General features: G+C 47.1%; 1 protein-coding gene across 1 annotated transcript in view; it reads left to right on the top strand.

Annotated features, from left to right (window-relative positions):
* Positions 1-22,118, top strand: part of CYRIA (CYFIP related Rac1 interactor A) — a 93,032-nt gene that overhangs the window by 11,404 nt on the left and 59,510 nt on the right. The window lies entirely within an intron of this gene.

Here is a 22,118-nt window from a genome sequence, read left to right as displayed (position 1 = left end):
GCTTGCTCCCATTGTATTCCTCCTGATTTTTACCCACCACACATGGATATGGGACCCCCTGTTCTACCACTGTGGCCTCTCTGCACCATGCTGTATCTCCACAACTCTGTCCCTCCCATCTATCTGGATGGATGTGCCTTCTTTAAAACCTTGGTTGTCAGACTTCCATACAGCTCAATTTTCTGACGGTTCTGGTTAATATTTGTTTTGAGCAATAGTTGTAATTCTCTCTGTGGTTGTGTGAAGAGATGAAGTGTTTCTATACCTACTCCATCTTGACCAGAAGTCCTTTTTTTTTTTTTTGCTCTGAAGCTTCCTCACCTCTCAGCCTTCATAGTATTGAAGAGAGTTAGAGCCTTGCTCTGGATCAAGCTTAGGAGAGTGTTGTGGCTGGTTTGATCTTCTCTCCAGATCACTAAAACTTTTTCCTTATCAGTAATAGGGCTCTTTCGCTTTCTTATCATCCCTGTCTTCACTGGAGTAGCTTTTAATTTCCTTCAAGAATTTTTCATTTGCATTCACAGCTTGGCTAATTGGTGCAAGAGGCCTACCTTTCATCCTGTCTCGGCTTTCAACATGCCTCCCTCACTAAGTTTAATCATTTCTGGCTTTTGATTTAAAGTGAGAGATACGCAATCCTTCATTTCACTTGAATCCTCTGAGGCTAGTGTAGGCTGGTTCATTGGCCTACTTTCAAAATTATCGTGTGTCTGGGAATAGGGAGGCCCAAGCGGAAGGAGGGAGACGGGGGAACAGCTGGTCAGTGGAGCGGTCAGAACACAGAACATTTATCGATTAAGTTTGCCATCTTATATGGGTGCAGTTTGTCGCACCCCAAAACAATGACAAAGGTAGCATCAAAGATTATGGGTCACCAAATATAACAATAATGAAAAAGTGTAAAATATTACAAGAATTGCCAAAACATGAAACAGACACAAAGTGAGTAAATGCTGTGGGGTTACCGCATGCCTTTGAATTTGTAACACATGTACTATCTGGGAAGCGTGATAAAGGGCAGTGCAATAGAAACAGGTGGGCCTCTATGCTTTTTATTCACCCCTCTTGGGATGAAAAGCTTTTAAGAGATGAGTGCCCCAGCCTGCCAGGGGTATACATAACATGCTATATGTATTGCATTACCTTTCTAAACTCTGAAAATTTCTGACACACATCTGAGCAAACAGTTTTTTTGAAAAGGGTTTGTGGACCTCTTTTTTTAATAAAAACAATGAGCCCACAGGCATTGGGAAGGCATGGGTGGGGCCCTTGAGTTTCCTACCTCTGGATACTAGATGGTGTGGTGACCTGCTTTTGCTTAGTGCTCTTCAAAAACCAGTTGTACATCTCATCAGTTTACATGATAGGAAGTGAATTAAATGACCATGCTTGGCTACAAAACAATAATAACAATAACAACAACAACAAAAGACTTCAAATCCTGGGTTCCAAAATTTCACTGGGACAAAGTATTTGTCCTGAAGGAATTTTTCAAAAATTCCCTAGAACTAAAAGCGAGCTGGGAATTTTTGATCTAGTGTGGCTTATGGTCAGGTTTCATCAGTGGCCTTTGGGGGAAGGTATTATAGAAGGGAGTTTTTAAGTCTTACTCATCATTTTAGCCCTGTGAGGAGGAACCAGGGCTTGTAGCATGAGCATGGGGAAGTGAAACACCCTGTGCAGATCGTGAGAAGGTCCTGGTTCTTATCTTGGGCCTGTTCTTGACCTGTTGAGTGAGCTTGGGCATGCTGTTTCCCTTCTCTGGGCCCCTAGGAACTCTAGTTCTAAGTAAATGAATTCTTTCTTTTCCTCTCTCTCTGAGGGTCTAGGACTCTGAGGCTGGGGGCCCCACAGGACTGTGAAACGTGCTGAGCAACCTGCCTGGCTGCATTCTTATAGCTTCTGTCAAGCCTGTGGGCAGACCGGAGGGATGTAGAAAGGCTTCCATGCGTTCTGCCTCTGGACATTTCTTTCCTTCTTTCACAACACTGATCTGAGGCCTTAGGCTGGTTTGTGCTGGATTCATTTTGGCCCCAGCACCTCCATGAATGCCCAGGAAGGACTCACTGTGTAACCAAACTTTTCAGTGTGCCTGGCTGGTGATGATCATCGCCAGAGCTCTGCATTATCAGGGCTGAAGTTGGTGCTGGCATTGTCGAGGGATGTCAGGACGGACAGTGAACGTTCCCTGGGTAGAGCATAGGACCAAAGCAAGATGTCTCCAAGGAAATGGAAAAGGCCCTTGTCCTTCCCTGTGTCTTTGTGGGTTAGGTATTGAAATGTAGAATAGCCCTTGCTGGTGTGGCTCAGTTGGTTGGAGCATGTTCTTGGAGCATCGTCCTACACACCAAAAGGCTGAGGGTTCAATTCCTGGTAAGAATGCACACCTGGGTTGTGAGTTTGATCCCCAGTTGGAGTGCAAATGGGAGGCAACCAGTCAGTGTTTCTCTCTCATATCAGTGTTTCTCTCTCTCTCTCTTTCTCCCTTCCTCTTTCTCTTAAATCAATAAACTTATCTTAAAAAGAAAAAAAATGTAGAACATTTAGGTAAAGGGGAGTAGAGACCCGCAGCCTTCTCTCTCTGTCTCATTCTCTCTTTCATTCTTTTGTCTTTTGACTTTATGCTTAATGCACCATCACCCTGACTGCCAGCTAGAAAGTGGAGCATTTCCTCCAGAATCTAAGGAGGCTGGGAAAGCCAGTGGGGCTGCCTCTCTAAGCACCCACCCTGCCCCTCCAGGAGGTTCTCATGCAGCAGTGACAATGATGGGAACCAGGGGCCTGACCACTGAGAGGGGGTTTCCACAATGGAGAAGTGACCTTGAATTTCAGGATCTTGAAGGCCTTCAGTTCACACAGATCATTGGAGCCTCTCAGGAGTTTTAAATGTGCTTGACACCGGGACACACTGAGATGAGGACACCTCTGGGGATGGCTGGTCCTGTGTGTGAGCATGTGTGACTACATGTGCATGAGTGTCTTGGGGGTCCTCCAGGTCCCCGCAGGTGCTGCCAAGGCCAAGGCCCTGCCAGTCGCCCTCTGGACAAGGCTGTGCCTCAACCCTGTGTTCAGGAACGGAACTGATCACTGGCTCAGAGCCGAGGGACCTCTCATCTTTCAGTGACCACCCAGAAAGGCAATTCCCCAGAAAGGCTGTTCTACCCTGTGACCCTTCCCTATTTTTCTCTCCCATTAAACTGCCTGTGTGTCAAAGGCCCCCCATCTTTTTGTTCCTTCACTCTTTTCATGCGGTGACCTGCTAGTGAGGTTGTGGGCTGTATAAATTTATCTGCCTAACCTCAAATTCAGGAAATAATTTGAGTAGCTCATAGGAACTAAAATAACTACAGTGTGCTTGCTGTTTTGTGGTATGTGCACATGAGTTCTTTTTTTTTGACCTAGTGACTCACAGGTTACCTACTACTGACACAGTCTCTAGTTTTTCAAAGCATGCCCCAATTTTTTATCATCTTAATAATAATGAATTATGCTCATTAGCATTGATTTGTTCTATTTTGCTAGTCTGTTTGTATGCCTTTTTTACTGTACAACCTTGCAAGGTAGATATATTTATTTCTTTTTTGAAGATAAAGACACTGAAGCTGAGTAAGTTTTAAAACTTGCTTTAAGACAGAGGAATGTCAGTGGGCCCCAGATTTTGGTTCAAGTCGGCCTGGCTCACAAAGTCCTGCACTTTACCATACACCACACAGTTCACACTGCTTCCAGGCCACAGTGGTTTTTCTCTTCTTTTCTTTATTCCTTTTTTGAAAATAAAATATTTTTTCCAGCTATAAGTCTACTGAAGCCTCAGAAAATACAATCATAGCTGGATTTCTCTGCCTTATTCCAGAATGAAGTCCCATGGCTCTTCCTCCTACTTTAATGCAAACTTCATGCAAATAATAGATTTCCACTTAAGCGACTTTTACCATGTACTTCTAAAGTGCCAGACATTGTTCTAGAAACTTGTGGTGTGTTACTTAAAGGGAGAAGGTGTTATGGACTTCATTGCACAGGGAGCCAGACTTAGACTGAGAGATGCGATTATTTACCCCAAAACGGATAGCATATGAGAGGTTGTGGCTTGCTTTGGGAATTAACAATTCAGAGTACAGTTCTGCATGTTTCTGGGGCTTTTGCCTTTGGCCCAGGGCCAAAGCACCCCTGTTTGAATGGCATGGTCAAGTCCCGCTGACACACACGGCTCTCACCCTCATTGTGCCTGGCTTCCTCTCTCTCTGTCTGCTGCAGTCATAACTTGATCTGGTGGCTGTGGAGACAAGCACAGTTCCTCTTGTCTTTTTCCTTCTTGCACCAGCCTATACCATCCTTGGCTCATTTTCATTGGCCCAAACTCCTATTTTAGTTTTATGGCTCATCAGAGACTTACCAGTATTATGCATGAGCTTCATATTACAGAACAGAAAACAGTCGTGCATTTACCAAGATGACACATGAGGTACACATACTCTTTCCAAAACAGTCTTTTTTTAATCCAAACATATCCTTGAGATTCACTTCTGGTATTACAGTCTCCTGGAAACCTCCCCCAACTCCCCACCAAATTTATCTATCCACCCATCTATTCATCCATTATCCATCCACCCACCATCTGGTCATCCATTAATCATCCATCCATTATCCATCCATCTATCCATTATTTATCCATCTATCCGTTCATCACCCATCCATCCATCCATCCATCCATCCATTATCTATCCATCCATCCATTTGTCATCCGTCCATCCATCCATCCATCCATCCATCCATCCATCCATCTATCCATACATTATCCATTCATTATCTATCCATCCACGTAGTCAACAAATATTTACTGAGCACCCACAGTGACGCAGGCACTTTACCTGTGGGTCACTCACTGGATATTTATCAGTGAACCCACAAGACTAAACTCCTTGCCCCCATGGGGCTTATTTTCTATTGGGGAAATGTGGATCATAAATGTACATTATGTTATATGGTGATATGTTTCATGAAGAAAATAAAGCAGAGATGAGTCTACCCAAAAGCAGGGAGAGGGGGCAGTTTGGGAGAAAGTCAGTCGAGGAAGGTTGGACTACAAGGTGACCAGCAGTGAGGATCTGAAGGAATCGAGAGAAGGAACTACGTGCCAGCTCCATGTTCCAGGCAGGGAGTCAGCAAGCACCAGACCCAGTGTGGAGTGTGCTTGGCTGCAACAGAGTAGACAGTGGGTGGTGGCAGGTGGTGAAGTCAGGGACATAGACACAGGCCAGCCTGTGACTTCGGTGCCCTCTGACAGAGAATTTTTACTGTATTTTCACAGTCTCCCTTTTCACTGATGTGCCCCACCCTGGTCTGGGTACTCCAAAGGGAAGGCGCACTTATCATTAGTTCTCACATCTCAGCAGTGAGCTCCAGGACAGGAGGAGAATGATAACTCTGCTTCTTTTTTCTTCTTTCTTTTTATGGCCACGAGTTCTAATTAAAGATTGTTTGTTATTCTTTTGATTAAATAAATGAGAATTTTGAAGGGATAGCTCCTCTAAACTCCAAATAGCCAGTTCCTTTCTAGACAGCCATCACAGGAGGGTGATGGTAGGTGCCAGCAAAAGCTGCAAGTGCAGAAGGTGGGGAGGACAGCTTTAAATGGCGTCGGGAGGAGGGGCTCCACCAGAAACCCTTGGGATCAGCAGGACTGCCGCATCCCTGCTGAGGACTGGAACTAGGCGCCTCTTGAAAAACCCTTGGAGGGTGTCAGGACCCCTGCCAGGACTTCCCACACCCCACTTTGCTGATTCAGAGGGCTGCTGTGGGCACCAGGCGCCTGGAGGGCTGTGCCTTTGGAGACTTTTTGGGGGAAAAAAAACAAGCATTCTCCCGGGCAGGAGGTCTCTCCTCACAGAGCATAGGCTAGTCTCTGAGATGTTTGGGTTTCTTCCGAGGCAAGGGGAGGCCATAGGAAGTGCAGGTGGGCTTGAGGGGCAGAGAAGAGGTCTGAGTGGAAGCACTGGGTCACCTGTGACATGCCAGGCCAGGTCCGGGGCCTCCCCAGGCTCTCGGTACCCACCTGCATGTTTGTTTCCAGTCTGAATCCTCATGTCCAGGACCTTAGAGCAGCTCGTCCCCCCTTGTAGCAGTTGGGCCAAGTATCTCAGTAAGGTGGGAGCATGGGGCTGGGGTCTTTATGAAGTTGGGGAAACCAAGAATTTTAACAAGGCCAGGCAGTGGTGGCATGCTATTTTCAATTGGGGGGTGTGTGTCCGGGGTGCATGACATGGCTATAACATTCTGGAGTGTTGAGTTGAGGTGGGAAGGAATCATTTTTAGCTGGCACATTGGGTGGTGGGTTTATTTAAAAATGATGAAAACGGAGAAAGAAAAGATGTTTTGTGATTACTTAGCGCCTGTTTTTGTGAAACTAACTGCGTGCAAGCACTGTGCTAGGTGCTAATGCAGACGTCACAGATGAACTTGGCCCTTACTGAGCCTTGCCAGAAGAACAATACTTCAAAGTCCTTTGGGTAAGAACACTTGAATGTCCTGACTTCAAATGAGTGTGGCGGATGTTTCAAGGTGGGTGGATAAAAATCCACTGTACCTGATAGTAAGAGAACGGAGAGACATTCTGTACCTGCCAGGGCCCTGGGGAAAGCAGGTCAGGCAGCTTCCTGGGCACTTCTCTGCTCACCAACCCCTCGCCCCCCCCCCAAGAGAGATGACCTTCTGTCCAGCTGCACTGCCTCTCAGGAGATTATGCTGATAACAAGTTCGAAAACTAGTGAGAAGCTTTATCCGAACTGCAAGGTTGTTACTATCATGTCAGTGAGGGACCTCTGTTAGCAAGGTGGTGCCTTGGGAGAGGTTTGGGTGAAGTCTAACACTTGCCCACAGCTCAGTTTTTACCAGCCTCCCTTCCCACCCCCCCCATGTGTCTCGGGCTGCCTGCTGGGACTTTCTTCCAGCTTCCAGAAGTGTTTTTCCTGATTTCATATTGGTGTCTGCTTTCCAGTCGTACACATGAATGTGTTTCCTAAATGCAGTGGGGCTGATGGTTCTTTGTTAATGGTACCATACAAATGGAAGAAAAAGGCCAGAACTGTTGCTTGGGGTGTGAATACTTTGGGTGTGATATGAAAAGGGCATCCATGGGTGGAAGGGGGAGGGAGGTGTCAGAAGTCAACCAGCTTTGGGCAGGGGAAGGTGCCAGTAGTGTGAATGGCCGTGAAAAGCAGCAAGAAAGGTGACAACTCTCTCAGAGTCCCCCAAAACCAGTTGTTGAAAATTGAGCTTTCTGCTGAAGAGATCAGAGGCTCTGAACGCCTTTCAGACACGTCAGCAACCCCGACAAAGAGCCTGAAATGTGTCTAAATCAATGATGAAGGTGACTCTTTCACTCCTGGTGGAAGGAGCTTAAAAAAAAAAAGAAGTGAAAGTAAGAGGGAAAGAAGAGAATAAAGGAAAAAAGAACAGCAATAGAGTTTGCATTTAAAGCAATAGGAACAAGACAATTGAATTAGTCACTCGAGTCAGATCCTGTCAGCTGCTGTCCTGAATAACTACCTCCCTGCCTGGGTTTTAAGGTCAGGGTCACCTGATGTTTGAATTTCCTGGTGAAATAACACACCACTCCTAGTGCTGGTTCCAGGCACATGACAAGCGTTGTGGGGCAGTGTGTCCTGTAGACACTGCAGGGCTCCTCCGCTCAGCTCAGGAAGCCTGGCCATGGCTAGGGAACAGCCACAGTCCCTGAGAAGTCTCAGCCTGATAGGCGAAGCCTCTCAGCTGCGGGGCGCAGGAGCTGGAGTTCAAGGTCCCTTGGTCCCTTCTGTGCAGCGGATCTGCAGGTTCTGTCTATCACTCAGTTCTATCTTCTGTTTGTTGATCTCTTGGTTTTTTTGCTCCATCAACCCTGATATCAGGAACTGGCCCAGAGACCAGTGAAACCTTTAGTATTTGCTAGTGTTTTAATCAGTCTGCAGTTTGCAAGAGCTTTTTACACCAAAGTTGAGTCAGTCTTGTTTTTAATCACACTTGGCTGTGATAAAGTATAAGGTTTTGTTCCCATTGCTCTCATCTTTTTCCCGTTTGATTCTGGGCCATCATTTAACCACTCTTGGGCCTTGGGGACCTCATCATAAAATGGATATAATTCCTTCTTTGCTGACCTCCACAAAATACCTGCAAATGAAGTAATTTGTCTGGGAAAATGTTGTTTATTCACCAGCTCTGCTGCAGAAGTAATAATCTCACCCTGACCAGTGTGGCTCAGTTCCTTGGGCCTCATCCCTCAAAGCAAAAGGTTGCTGGTTTTATGTCTGGTCAGGGTACATTCCTTGGTTGCAGATTCTGTGCCTGGTCGGGCACATACAAGAGGCAACTGATCAATGTTTCTCTCCTTCTCTTTATCCCCTCTTTCCCCTCTGTCTAATAAGACCTTCCATTTAAAAAAAAAAAAGGGAAAGAAAACCATCTCCAGATTTCAGTAGTTGGCAACACCAAGCATCTTGCTATTGTCACATAGCAGGGGTTGCAGGTTGGCTTCTGTGGCTCTGCTCCACATTTCTCCCTATTTGGGGACCTGAGCTGAAGGGACAGCTGCCTCTGGGACTGTCATGCTCTTGACAGAGGAAAGAAAGTGAACAAGGTTGTAGAAAGTCAAGATGCTTCTTGAAGCTTCTGCTCTATTCTCCTCACATTCTGTTGGCTAAACAGGGCGAATAGCCAAGTCCTTATCAGTTGTGTCCTGTCCTGTGTGTGTATGTGTGGGTGGCACATATAAGTCCCATGGCAACCAGAAAAGCTGTGTAATCTTTTTACAGTTGACAAAATTATGCAGCCCACCCCGTGTACTGTAAACTTGTTAACCAAGTTGTATTATGTTCTTAATAAAATAATACTGAATGGTGTTGTGGGAATTGAGCTTCTATATGGTGTTGATATTTTAGTCAACTAGCCAATATTCAGTTATCCTAGAACATAGCTGCTTCACGCTGGAAGAAATCTTGTTTCATTTACCTCCATGTGGTATGGGTTAAAACCAGAGCTGTGGCAAAGAGTGGGTTTTTGATGCAATACTAGTTATTCTGAAGAGCGGCATGAGGTCACAGCTGCTCCAACACCCAAAAGTCAAATATAATGAAAGTTTCTGCAGTCTGTTGAAGATGTAAACAATGGCAAAGCAAGGATGTCAACTTTGTGCTACATAAACAGGTCTCTCGATTTATTTCTTAAATTCAAACAAAATCACATCCCTGAAGCCATTTGCCCCCTTATGTTGGAACCCATTACATCAAAGAACTTCCATGACTCAAGGTCTCCAGCATTGCTGGTGATCAGCACCCTTCAGGGACAGTGATAACAGGGCTCTTGACCATCCTTGCATCTTTCTTTGGGGCTGTCCAGAACACTTACTCTTCTTCAGATCTTTTGTTCTGTTTTTGTTCCTGCCCTGTCTTGCTGGAAGCAGTGGTAGTTCCTTACATTTAGAGAAATGAAAACCAAGGCATTAAGATGCAAAGGGGCCCCTGTGGAAGGCCTTGCAGGGGGTGTGGGCTCTGGCTCCACTCACCAGCTGTGTGACCTCGGGTTAATTACCCCACGTCTCTGTGCCTCATTGTTCACTTCTGCAAAATACAGAGGATAAGAATTGTGTCTTCTCCCTGCTGTGAGAACTTGCTGGGTGATGCATGTGCGGCGTTCGGAGCTGTGTTTGGCATGTAGTGAGTGTTCAGTGCGTTCACGATCTGTTTTAGTTATTAGCTCTGACCAGCCTTGGCAGAGAGCAGCGGGCAGAGAGCAGAGCAGCTGCTGGCCCCTCAGGGACCATTCTGCCTGTTGCTGGTCTTTTGAGAAGGGGGAGGGGTGGTGAGGAAGGACATGCTCCCGCAGTATAGGTGGCCACATCCGTCTTGAACAGTCTCAGCACTCAGTGCACAGACCCAGAAACTCTTCAGGTTCAGCATCCTGGGCACTGCTGTGCCTGAGCCTGGCCAGTCAGGGGCCCAGTGAACCTCTGGGTTGGGCGTGGCTTCTAGCCAGTTCCAGCCCTGGGCCTGAAACTGCTATGGTGGTGACCTGGACTGCAGCTTCCTAAAGCCATCCTCATTTGAGGCTGGGCAAGGGACATTCACAGTGACATCGGGACCTCTGATGATGTCTCACGTGATGGCCAGGGCCAGGCAGTGCCAGGCCAGTGTGTCAAAGGTGTGGCGCCTTGGTGTGAAGTGCAGCTTAGGAAACGACCTTGGAGCCACAGCTCAGGAAGCGGCCCCGGATTCCAGGAGGGCAGTTACAGTGCAAAGGGCCCCCCTCAGCCGAGGCTACAGTCTCCTCCACGGGTACGGTCTCCTCGGGGGTTCTGACAAACCGTGCTCATCTGTCTCCCCCAAGACCCTGAGTGGACAACGTTCCACGGGGCTGATGTGAACTGCAGTATGAACATGCAATAATACGACGTCACGCTGCCTTTTATTCTGTAATTGCAGTTTTCCTTTTCACTAACACATTTGAGTAATTTCATCCTGAGCACCCAGACATTTCAAAATCCATCTCAACATCTAAGGCTTTTGTCACCAGGATTAACAGGTTTTAGCAAGACAAAACAACTCATCTAAAATGCTGTGTTTTAGTAACAACGAGGACAATCTAGGCCTTATTGACATGTTAATCATTTTCCCTTCTGCCAGCTTAGTGGGCTAAAGCGTTTCCTGTACAGCTCCAGAGATGTGTTCAAGGGCCCGAGGACACTGGTTTTCAGGCGGGTTCCCACCTACCCTCTCTCTTACTCTTCACACCAGTCCTGGAAACTGCACGTTAGTAAGGCCCATTTGATGGAAGAGGGATGAAGAGGCTCAGGCACACCAGCACTGGGCCCGGGTTACAAGAGCTGGTGAAAGGAGGGCCCGGGAACTGAACCACAAGCATGTCTGACCCAGAGCATGTGTCCCTGGCATTGCATAGGACAGTGCTCAGTGGGCTGATGGTCAGATCGAGCTTTCTGAGGATCAGAGAGGGTGATGATTGGCGTTCGTGGGAACCTTTACAGTGTGGCTCAAAGCGTTTATGGGAGGGGGTGCCTAGTGGTCAGGAGAAATGATCCCCTGTAGAGTCCACCTCCCTCCCGACCCTGCAGTGGGGTGGAGAGTGGGGAGAGTTTAGGGTAGATCCAGCCTGAGGTGCCTGGTAGGTGAACTCTTCTCCCCTATATCCTGTTGTCAGCTTCTACCCGAGACTAAACATCTGCACCTACCCTTTGTACCTCTGAGCATGTGCCGGGGCAACAGGGATGTGATGACTGGGCCTGGTTCAGTCATTCATTCCTTCCCTTACTCTGTTCACAAATATCTCTTGAGCATCTACTATGTTCCTGATACCAAACAAAACACAGCTCTGGCTTTAATCTTTTGCACGTATGCGCATGCACGCACACAATGCCAGGCAGTGGTGAGTGCTGTGAAAAGAGGTAAAGCTGGGTCATAGGGCAGAGAGTGAAGGAGGTTCGCTTTTGTGTGAGTGGCTCAGAGAAAGCAGCCTGAGGAACAGACACTCAGAGAAGGAGGGGATGAGCCCTGCCCATGTCTGCAGGAACAGTGTGCATTGCACAGGCAGAAGGAAAAGAAAGCGGGGGACTCGAGGGGAGAGTGCTGTGCTGGTGCAAATGCAGGCAAAGAAGGCCAGCCAGTGGTCTGTCTCAGGAGTAAATGAAGCCAGAGAGGCAAGGGGCCAGGTGGAGGCCAGACAGATTTGCAAGGCCTTAGGGAACGGGTTTCTAACCGTAGGAGGGGAATATTTACCAAGCACCAAGTATGCTCCAAGCTCTGGGCAGGCTGTAATCTTTTTAATAATTCTGCAGGAGTAGCTGCCACGGGTGGTACAGGTGGGAAAGCTGAGGTGCTTACCTGCGCTCACGCAGCTCACAGGTGGCACAGCCAACATTTAGACAAGGTCTTTGATTTTAGAGCATATCCCAGACCTGCATCAATTTTAAACATTTGTTAACTTGTCAGTATTTGAATATGCTTTTTCATTTATTTTTTGCTTCATAGAAACTGATGATACAGGAAAACTCAATTTTTACTTGCTGATTTGCATTAATACAGCAATTGGCTATAAAAACATCTTTTTGATGTTTTTATAGTACCAGGTGTGGTTTCATTGCTTGAGCAAACTAATGCATCCCGTTACCTGGTATGTGTCAGTGTGGGTTTGCCAGAGAAACAGAACCCAAGAAACAGAACTCTTGGGAGAGATATATACACCCAAGAGTCCAAGGCTCCGAAAGTCTGCAAGCCAGAGGCCCAAGATAGCCAATGGTATAGTGTTAGTCCAAGTTCAAAGGCCTGAGAACCAGGAAAGCCAATGGTTCCAGTTAAAAGACCAATGTGATAGCTCGAAGACTGTTAGACAAAGGGAATGAATTTGTTCTATTCGAGCTTCCAACTGATTGGATGAGGCCCACTCACACTGGCGAGCTTTACGTGAATGTTAAACTCATCCGAAAACATCCTCAAAGACACAACCAGAATAATGTGTAACCAGATAGTTGGACACCCCATGACCCAGCACAAGTTGACGGTAAGACTAACCATCATGGAGACCGTTTTTATAAATATAAATATGATTAAAGAAAGCAGAAAGTACAGTGAGGAGGCTTCAACATCAGACAGTGTGCCTTCTTTGGTCTTGCAGGGAGACCTGAGCTCACTTGCCAGGACAGTGCCCGGGTCCCTGCCTCCCCTTGCATGGACTGGCACCTCCCCAAGGCTCTGCTGTTTGCCAGTTCAAACCCTCTTCATTTCAGGTCATGCTCCAGCTCCACTCTATAGGTTTGCCCAACAGGCAGATGCTCTTAAGAGATCACTAGATTCTTTTAGACTAAAGGTTTAAAAACTGTTCTCTGTCATGGCCACATGGAAAATATCATGCTTGTACAGCATACATGTAAGAAGTGGGTGGAGCTGCTTGTGGCCAGGGGGTGTGGCCAGCAGGGCTCTGGCCACCCTGGCACCACCAGCTGTCCCCCTAGACTGAGGCATAAAGTGGCACATCTTTGCCACGTAGTTGGAAACATCTGATTTAGATCAAGCCATGTATTTTCCAGATGGGAATACTGAGGGTCAGTGAGGGAGAAACTAGAGCTATCTGGTCCCTATTTGAGACTCTCCTGCGCACTCCTTGTTGAACTGCATGACCTGCCCTGCCTTACCATTTTAGCCACTCTGATGTTCATCAGTCATTTGTCACACATTGGCAGGGGCAGCTGACTTGTGTGTGTGTGTGCACGTGTGTACGCACATTACTTCTTTCCAACTAGGTTATAAATTATCTATGCAGAGTCTTTGCCATGTTGTCTTTCTCTTCTTAAACCTTTCACACTAGCAAGCACAATAGCTTGGACTTTTCTATGTATATCAATGAATAATCATCCATCCCTATCCTTTAAAATAAACTGTGGCATTTTTCTACATCATGTCCCTTCTTCCAGAAAGCCTTCCCTGATGTCCCTGGCTTTAAATAACCTCTGCTTTGCCTTATCCTCCAGAGCATTTTCTCTGTGATATCTTAGAGCTGTTTACTACTTTCTGCCTTATTATGTTAGAGTCATAGGTGAATGTAGTCCACCTCCCTTCCAGTAACATGACTGCTTTGGAAGCAGCACTAGGTGTCGTTCACCTCTCAGAGTGGCATTGACTCAACAGGCATTCCATTCAGACCAGCATCTTTGAGGACCTAGGGCACATCAGATGCTGCACTAGGCCTGCAGTTCACTGCGTCTTCAGCAGCCATGGGAGGTGGGCATGGCATCCACATACGAGCTTCATTTTGTTCTGTGAGGAAACTGAGGCTCCAAGAGGGACAGTACCTATTCGGGACTCTTCGTGGAAGCCAAGACCTCTGACTGCAAACCCTGTACCTTTTGTACCAGCCCAGGGTACATCCTTGCTCCCTTTATCTAATGCTTGTTGAATAAACATGCAAGCCACGAAGAGAGGAGTTAATTAATTTAGCAGCTAATAAATGCTGGACGTAACTCATGTATGATTTTTATTAGTAGTTCTGAAAGTGCCCTCGTGTTGGAAAAAATGAGAAGAATGTTGGTTCTCAGGGATGTGTTCTGTCTTCTGCCAGTTGCCCCCTGGAATGTCTGCAAGTTCATCTGGAATATGACTTGCAGATGAAAGAATGCTTTAACTGTCCCAAGACTTGCTCCCCTGAATTCCACCACAATAAAAACTGGGATCTATACATTTTCATATTTAAATCCATCAGTTTCCTTGATAAGTCTTGCATTTCTCAGGTAAAGCCAATCAGCTGCTCTCCAGTGGAAGGCTTAGTGGCTATGGCTTTGTGTGTATGTGTGTGCGTGCATGTGTGGCAGTGCTGTGAACATCCTGCTTTAGTTTTCTGCTCTACTTTCTTCTTATTTCCCATAGCAATAATTGACCCCCTTCCATGTAAACGAGCCCCCAAAGGTAGAAGGAACATGCACAGCGATACCAAATGCATCTGCTGCGTGATTATCTAAGTGTGGCCTCTGAGGAAGTTAGTTCTCAAGCCCAGTTCATTCCTGACTCTAATCAGAGCTCACAAGCCCCTAATCATGCTTCTGAGTTGGGTAATGGCCAGTCTCTCCACATGCATCTGCCAAGAAAACACGCCTAGAGGAAGCTTGAGATAGACAGCAGTAGTTAAGACACAGCACCCGCCTGACACATGCCTCTTGAATAGCTTGGTGAGCTCCAGTTCATTGGGGGACATGGCGGAGGAGGGCCTGCAGAGGAAATAGTTATCCAGGGCTAGCCCTCCATGAGGTCAGTCTTCAAAGGGGCCTGCAGATCCCTTTTCATGGATGCAAATACTGAGGCTTCCATGACTCAGTCCATCCACTAATGGGACTGATCTTAAAGGAGAGCCCTTCTGATTGCAGTCATAGCCTCTCTGTATGCCCAGGTGGACCCTGTAACTAAGTGGGGTGTTCCACTGGGCCCCACGACAGCTTGGGTTCGGATCAGATACCGGCATCAGAGTAGAGAATGCTGAGACCCTGACACAGGGAGTCAAGAGAGGGGTGGACATTAGCGTCCTTTATCAACCCCAGGCCTGCAGGGGGGAACTTGACTTGTCAGCATTAAAGCCTCATTGAATGTCTGCTGGAATCCAGGCATGGCGCTCGCTAGATGCTAGGATTGAAGGGAGGGAATGCACTTTCTGCCTCAAAAACAAGTTTAGTGCTGGGTTGTTTCTCGGATTCTTTTCTTACATCTTGCAACTGGTCCTGGCAGGAGACAGTCAGAAGGCATTTACTCATTTCTTCATTCATTGAACAAATAATTTTAAAACACTGTGTCTAGGCAGCCACTGAAGGTAGCCAGGGACTAGGACTGACCTGGCCTGGTCCTGTGGGGGAATATGGATAGAACTAAGGCTATTATCTTCATCATATTTTAGGAAAAACATATGAAAATGTGAAATACCTTTGTAGAAGAATGTTTATATACAGTTATTTACCAACTTGAGTGTGTTTCATTACCATATTGACTATATGTCTTTCTTACAAAAAGATAGTCCATTGAAGTCCTTGAAACTTTCCTAGGCTGGTCTGGTCAAGTTGAAACTGCTTCAACTCTCCTTCTTTAGTGGGTTGGTAAAACTCAGGTAGACTTTAGGGATGTTGCTGCACCTTAAGACGTTGGAGAACGTTGTATCTCCAGGGCCTTGCTTCTTGCATTTCTCCCACCTACACATGCCTCTCAGCTGCCTTTCTCTGTGGCTAAATGCTGTTTAATTTTTAAACTACAATTCAGAGATCATCAGATAAAGTCATTTATCGAGCATTCAACAAATATATATTAAAAAGTTGGCATGGCCAACTTTGTGCCCTGCATAGTTCTAGGCACAAGGGACATATCAGTGGAAAGAAATTAGATAATGAATAAATTAATAATAATAATAACTGAGCATAACTCAAGTATGTGTAACAAAATGGTATTTATTGCTATTTAGTACATTGGAAGGTCAAAAGAGAAATGGGGAAAAAAATGAAGCGAGAAAACGGGTTATCTTTTGATCTTTGCTGACTATATTTTAAAGATAAAGCCAGAAAAACTCCCCGAAGGGTTGGATGTGGGATGTAAAATAAAGAGGAGGCTAAGATGACTCAGTGTTTTGTCCTAAGAAACTGGAAGGATGGAATTGCCATTAGCTGAGATGAGAAACACTGTGGATGGAGCAGGGCTGGGAGGGGAGACAAGTTCAGACTGAGGCCACGTCCAGTTTGCGTTAGGCATCCAAGCATAGATTTCGAGTACGGCTGTTGGTTATTGCAAGCATAGGCGAGGTCAAAGCCGGAAATGTGCATTTGAGATTTATCAAAATGTGGATGGTACTTAAAGCCATGGAACTGGGGGAGGTCACCCCAAGAGCAAGCCCTGACAGAGAGGGGAGAGACTGAAGGCATGGGTCCTAGGGAAGACTAATATTAAGTGTTTTGGGAAAAAGAAGGAAAAATTGAGCAGACTAAGCAGGAGCAGGCATTAACCAGGGTGAAAAACAAGACACTGCGTTTTCCTAGAAGTCAGATACGTTTTAAGTAAGGTTTTCTAGAAGGGATGATGACTCAATGGTGTCAAAAGTGCTGATGGCCTTGTGAAGATGAAGACTGAGAACCGACTGCTGGATTTAGCATCTCGCCTGCTCCTGCAGTGGTACTTTCCCACCCGCAGTGATACGGTCTATGTGGGTAGCTTTGCCTCCCACAAAATAGCTGTATGTCTGTGACCCTGGAGCCATCCTCATGAACTTTGTGTAAGAGACCCTATTTGTATCAGGACCTGTCTTGAATGAATGTGCCAAGGTCAACTGGGAACTCCTCTGCCTTTGGATACCTTGCAGTGGAAGGAGAAGAACAAGGTCTGTAGAATCCATGATAGCAAAAGAAATTGATTGAGATATATTATAATAAAATGTTAAGAGTTCGAAGGACAGGGACATTTTCCCAGGGGGTCAAGTTTGAGTCCATGGCTGAAGTGGCCTTTGAATTTGGTCTTGAAGGATGAAGAGGATTGGAAATTAAGGAGATGGAATGGAGAGAGAACTTTTTGAGGTAGAGGGAACTGGAAGAGCAAGGCCATGCAGGTGGGCCTGTGGGAAAGGCGGCCCTGAGCTGGAGCGGGGGCTGTGGGAAGGAGCCAGAGGATGAGGCTAGAATTTTGGCCAGGGCCTGATGACGCAGGCCTCTAGGGCTGGGCTTTATTTCTTAGCCAGTGGAAAAATCATGCCTTTTGAGCCATGGAGAGGCGCAGTGATAGCTGTGCCCCTTCAGGAAGAGTGGTCTGGCTGCGTGTGCAAAGCCATCCTGGGCAAAGATAATAAGGCCTAAGTTAGGCCAGCAGCCGTGGGAGGAAAGAGGAGGGGCCACGAGGCACCACAGGAGTGGAATCTGCAGGACAGAGCACTCCAGAGAATGGGCTGTGGGGGCTGAAGCTTCGGCTCTGGCTTTGGCTCTGAGCCCTCCCTGAAAACCACATGAGCCTCTCCAAGTGCAGTGGCTTAGGTGGTCACTGGTCTCCTCCACCCCCATCTTCTCCCAAACCGGGCATGTTTAAGCTTCACCTGAGCAATGAACTGAAGCTGCTTATTTTTAGAACTCTGTGATTCACATGACTCTTGCATTTCAGAAACAAAGGAACCCTGAGCATTTCAGGACTATCCACCTGCACCGCGCCCACTTTAAAGAGGTCATGGTGAATGCTGGCCAGGGCCCATCCAAGTCACCCCCAACCTCCAGTCTCTGATCATCAGTTGCATCTGAGCCGATCAGCTGGCAACTGAGTTGATCGATTGCATACTCGCGTTCTCAGGCATCGTTGAGCAAAAGCAGTTCTCAAAGCCCAGAGGGGCACTTCATGGTGCCACCCCAACCAGCAGGCCACAGGAAATGCCAAGGAACTCAGATGGTGCCCAGGCAGCCTGGCTGCTCATTTGCCCCCCTCCCCTGAAATGCACCCTCAGGAGCATGGCCTCTGTACCAGAGGATGGAAGCCCTTCTAGCTGCTCTCGGATTCTCTCAGTATCAGTTCGGGTAAGCTGAGATGTGGCAGGTAATGGCACAGAGGGGGATCATCGATGATTTTGGTCAGACTGGAACCCCAGGCTGTGGGGGAAGGGCCTGGCCTGTGGCCAGTCTCAGCATCCAGCTTCATGTGGCGCTGGGGGAACAGCCTTTGTGGCAAGGCTGGCTTCCTCCTGAATTTGCCCATAAAAGGATGAAAGTGCTGCTATCTGGTCGGCATTGGGTAGGCTTGCTGATGACAAATTTTTTTAAAGTGTGGATATTTTTTTCCCCTTTTTGTAGGGAGTGTGTGTGTGTGTGTGTGTGTGTGTCCCCGTTTTCACACAGTTTGCAGCCTGTATGTGCGAACAGATGGATTCAACCTCATCTTTTATCTAGTGTTACAGCAGATAAAACTGAAACTGCAGGATGTGCTGCCTCTTCAATTTAAGGAAAAAAAATAAAAAGGCTTTAAGGGAAGACCTTATGGTACAAAAGCATGGTCCAAAATATTGTCTGGCTTTACCCAAAAGGCAAATACAGAAGATCCATTTAAAAGTGATTTTTCTCCCTCCCCCTTCCTGACGTCTCCAAAAATATATGATCTCTCTGTCAAAGTAGGCCAAGCTTTAAGGCTATCATGAATTATATATCAAGAGACATCATTACCCAGGAGTCTTGAACAAATGCCCCATGGTTTAAATTTTGTAGACATTTCCGCATCCACCCCCACCCTTGCTTCAGTGGCAGCAACTTCTGTCTTTGCATTCTTCCCGAGATGGAGAAGGAGCATTTTACAAAATGCAGGAGGAGGCATTATGCTAACAATGGCAGTTGCGCGATGGTTGTCAGAGTTGACAAGGTCCCTCGGAAAGGAGTTCTCATCCCCGACGCTGGCCTGCGCTCCAAGTACTTGGGCAGGCAGACTGCCGGGGAGGCTTGGTCTTGTTCGGCATGAGCCAGGCAGCCACGGAGCCAGACTGACGGAGGGGGGAATTGGGGCCAACCTGGCATTTCTGTGCTCACCGCCAGGGCCAAGATCTCCTCATTCCCTCTATACCAGCTGTGCTTTACTCACCTATGCATTCACTAGGATTCAAGAAGGGCTTTGTGAAAAGAATTCTTGTGACTGAAAATGGAAACACTAGCTCAGTAAATCAGAAAGGTGGGTTCTTGGTGTTTGGTATTTTGCTGCCTTATAGCTGTTGCATGGGTCAGAAAGTTAGCCCAGAGCACAGGCTCCCAGGACAAGGCAGGCCCCGGGCACAGCCCTGGCTGGGGCCCTCTGGACAGGACACCTGCAGGGGCAGGAAGTGGTCTGAGCTCATGCGCCCACTCTTGGGGTGGCTATTTCACAGTGCGGACCTCTCCTTCATGCAGTCTTGAGAAATCAGGGATAATTCACCATAGATGTCTCTCATCTCTAATAGCCCCTTTATTCACCATCCCACTTTACTATCATGCTTTTGGGATACAGAGGGAACATTGTGTTTTTCTCATTTTAGAGATAAAATAATCAAAGCCAGAGGAGAGCAGTCACTGGACAAAGGTTACTACCACTAGAGTATGTATATGATATGGAAGAACATTGTTACTGTCAATTAATCAGAGGGAAAACCCTATGATCCAGCCTCCTGCCCCCATTTAGACTGTAGATTCCTCCACGAGGCTTGGCCCAGTGGTTTGGCCTCCCGTTTCAGTCTGGTCTTCTCTCCCCCCACACTCACGCTCTAGCCATACCCGAGCCCTGGCGTGCATACGCCACAGCGGCTGTTGCCCTGCACGTGTGGTCCCTGGCTAGGGGTGGCTCCAGACCAGAGTTTAGCTTTCCTGTGGTGCAAAGGCAACACGCTTAATAAAGTCCATGAGATGTTCAACCCTTGATTATAAAATGAGCTTTTTAAAAAAATTTTTATTTATTTATCTTTAGAGGGGAAGGAAAAGAGAGATATATCAATGTATGGTTGTCCCTCATGCGTTCCCTGCTGAGATCTGGCCTGGAACTGAGGCACATGCCCTGACTGGGAATCGAACCATGGGTGTTTGGTTTGCAGGCCTGCGCTCAGTCCACTGAGCTACACCAGCCAGGGCATAAAACAGGCTTTGTGTTAGATGGTTTTGCCCACTGTAAGCTAATGTAAGTGCCCTGACCACATTTAAGACAGGCTAGGCTAAGCTACGATACTTGGTAGATGTGGTATACTAAATACATTTTTGACTTAACTGTATTTTCACGTTTCAATGAGTTTATCAGGATGCAACTCCATCGTAAGTCATGGGGTGTCTATATTTTAATTGCTGTTTTACATGTGTATTTTTTCTGGTAGCACGTGAGCCATTAGCGAACACCAGTGAGGGGACACTCAGTATCTTCATCTGCAGAGTAGAAGAAACACAGGAAGCTAGTGATATGCTGCAGGGTGGTCCTTGGTGGGACTCTTCCTCCTTATTTTTGTCCCTTCGAGTGTACCCCAAACAAGGACTCAACCCGCCAGGTAGATTTCGGTGACAGCCCTGCATGCTGTTCAGGTGTGTGGTGCATGCAGACTCCAAGATGAAGTCGCACCCGCTGTCCCATGCATCATGTCCACAGACCCAGCCCTGGGCATCGTCGTGCCCAGCGGACACATGTAAGAAGGAGGTTGCTCTCCCAACTCTGTGGTGTTTGATCCAGCACTGAGTCAACACGCCACAGGGGCCAAGCAAGTCCCTAGGGTTGAAGGACCACCAAATTCAAGAGGCTCTGCCATTGGTGGGCTGTGTGATCTCAGGAGATTCACCGAAACACTCTGAGTCTTTGTGTCTGAATCAGTAAAATGAGGGGGGATGCAGGTTGTGTGAAGCTTTTCTAAACAACGAGAAATTATTTTGTAAAAATTTGGCTCATGAAGGCTATTCAGAAATATTGGCCATTGTAGACATGAAAAAAGTAAAGCTTGCAATCTAATAAATCAGGAAATTTTTAATAGATAGCAAAATTATGTTGCCATGACTGAAAGAGTTATCATGTTGTTCCTTTGGATTTGTTTACATAAAAAAGAAAAGGATTTGTTTAAGGCACAAGCATCAGAAACAAAGGGATTCATTAGCTGTTCAGCCTTCGGGGCGTTTCTTTAGCTTTTCTGGTCACAGGCTCTCCCCTCTGCATTATCAAGGGCATGATGAAGGCCCCTGCTGCACGGTCTTGGGGGCCGTAGTGCATGAGAGGCCAAGCCCGGCCAAGAATGGAGCTGGTGGTGACAAAGTGGTTGTTGTGAAATATATCTCTCTGAATGTCTCTTGCTTCCACCTTGTGTCCCCGTGCTCTACCAGGACTGTAACCAGCTTATTCCTGAGCCTCCAAGTAAGTCTCAGAGCTTAGCTGTCAGACACCTGAACAAACACATTCTCCAGGTGCAACACCTGCGTTGGACTGGGAGTCTGTGAGGAGCTTCAGCGGCCCTGGGGCAGCTTCCTCCTCCCCTGGGCTGCAGCCCCGCATTCAGAAAGCACAGGGGCTGGCGGACAGGTGCTCAGGTGGCTTCCAGCTCTGGCATTCTGTGCATCTCATTTATTAGAGCTGAGTGAGCTGTCATTCACAGACCAGAAAGGGCAAATCATCTCATTATTCTGCTCGTAGTTCTGGTGCCTGGGAAGCCACTGGATATCCTGCCACGTCTAGAATTAGCTCTGAACCCTTGGGCTTTTAATTAAAGGGCTTTGTGAGTCAGATGGTTTATGGGGCGATTCAGATCTTCAGGGAGACACCAAGGGCGGTCCTCTGTCCCGTCATCATTGTCTACTCCTTGAGAAATCGGCTGCTACTCTCCGTGGGAGGATGGGAGCTGGGGAGCCCTGCAGGGGACTTCTTCCGGAGGCTTGTGGTCAAGCTTCCCTCTCAGACCCCGACTCCAACCCCCAGGGCCAGTCCGTGTGTTCCACACATGTTTCCTGGTGAGCATCTGAGCTGTCGGCCCAGTCCGACTGTGCTACGGTTCCCCGTGGTCTCCACGGCGCCTGGAGTGTTTCTAACCCAGTGCTGTTTCCGTTTCGGGTGGTTTGTGCTAAATGTATTTTCAGTCTTGAGCAGTACAAGGGATAAAAG

The sequence above is a fragment of the Artibeus jamaicensis genome, unplaced genomic scaffold, assembly GCF_021234435.1.
Source record: "Artibeus jamaicensis isolate MK-2021 breed Jamaican fruit bat unplaced genomic scaffold, CSHL_Jam_final contig_465, whole genome shotgun sequence".
NCBI classification, from domain to species: domain Eukaryota; kingdom Metazoa; phylum Chordata; class Mammalia; order Chiroptera; family Phyllostomidae; genus Artibeus; species Artibeus jamaicensis.
This window is presented reverse-complemented; position numbering and strand designations above follow the sequence as displayed.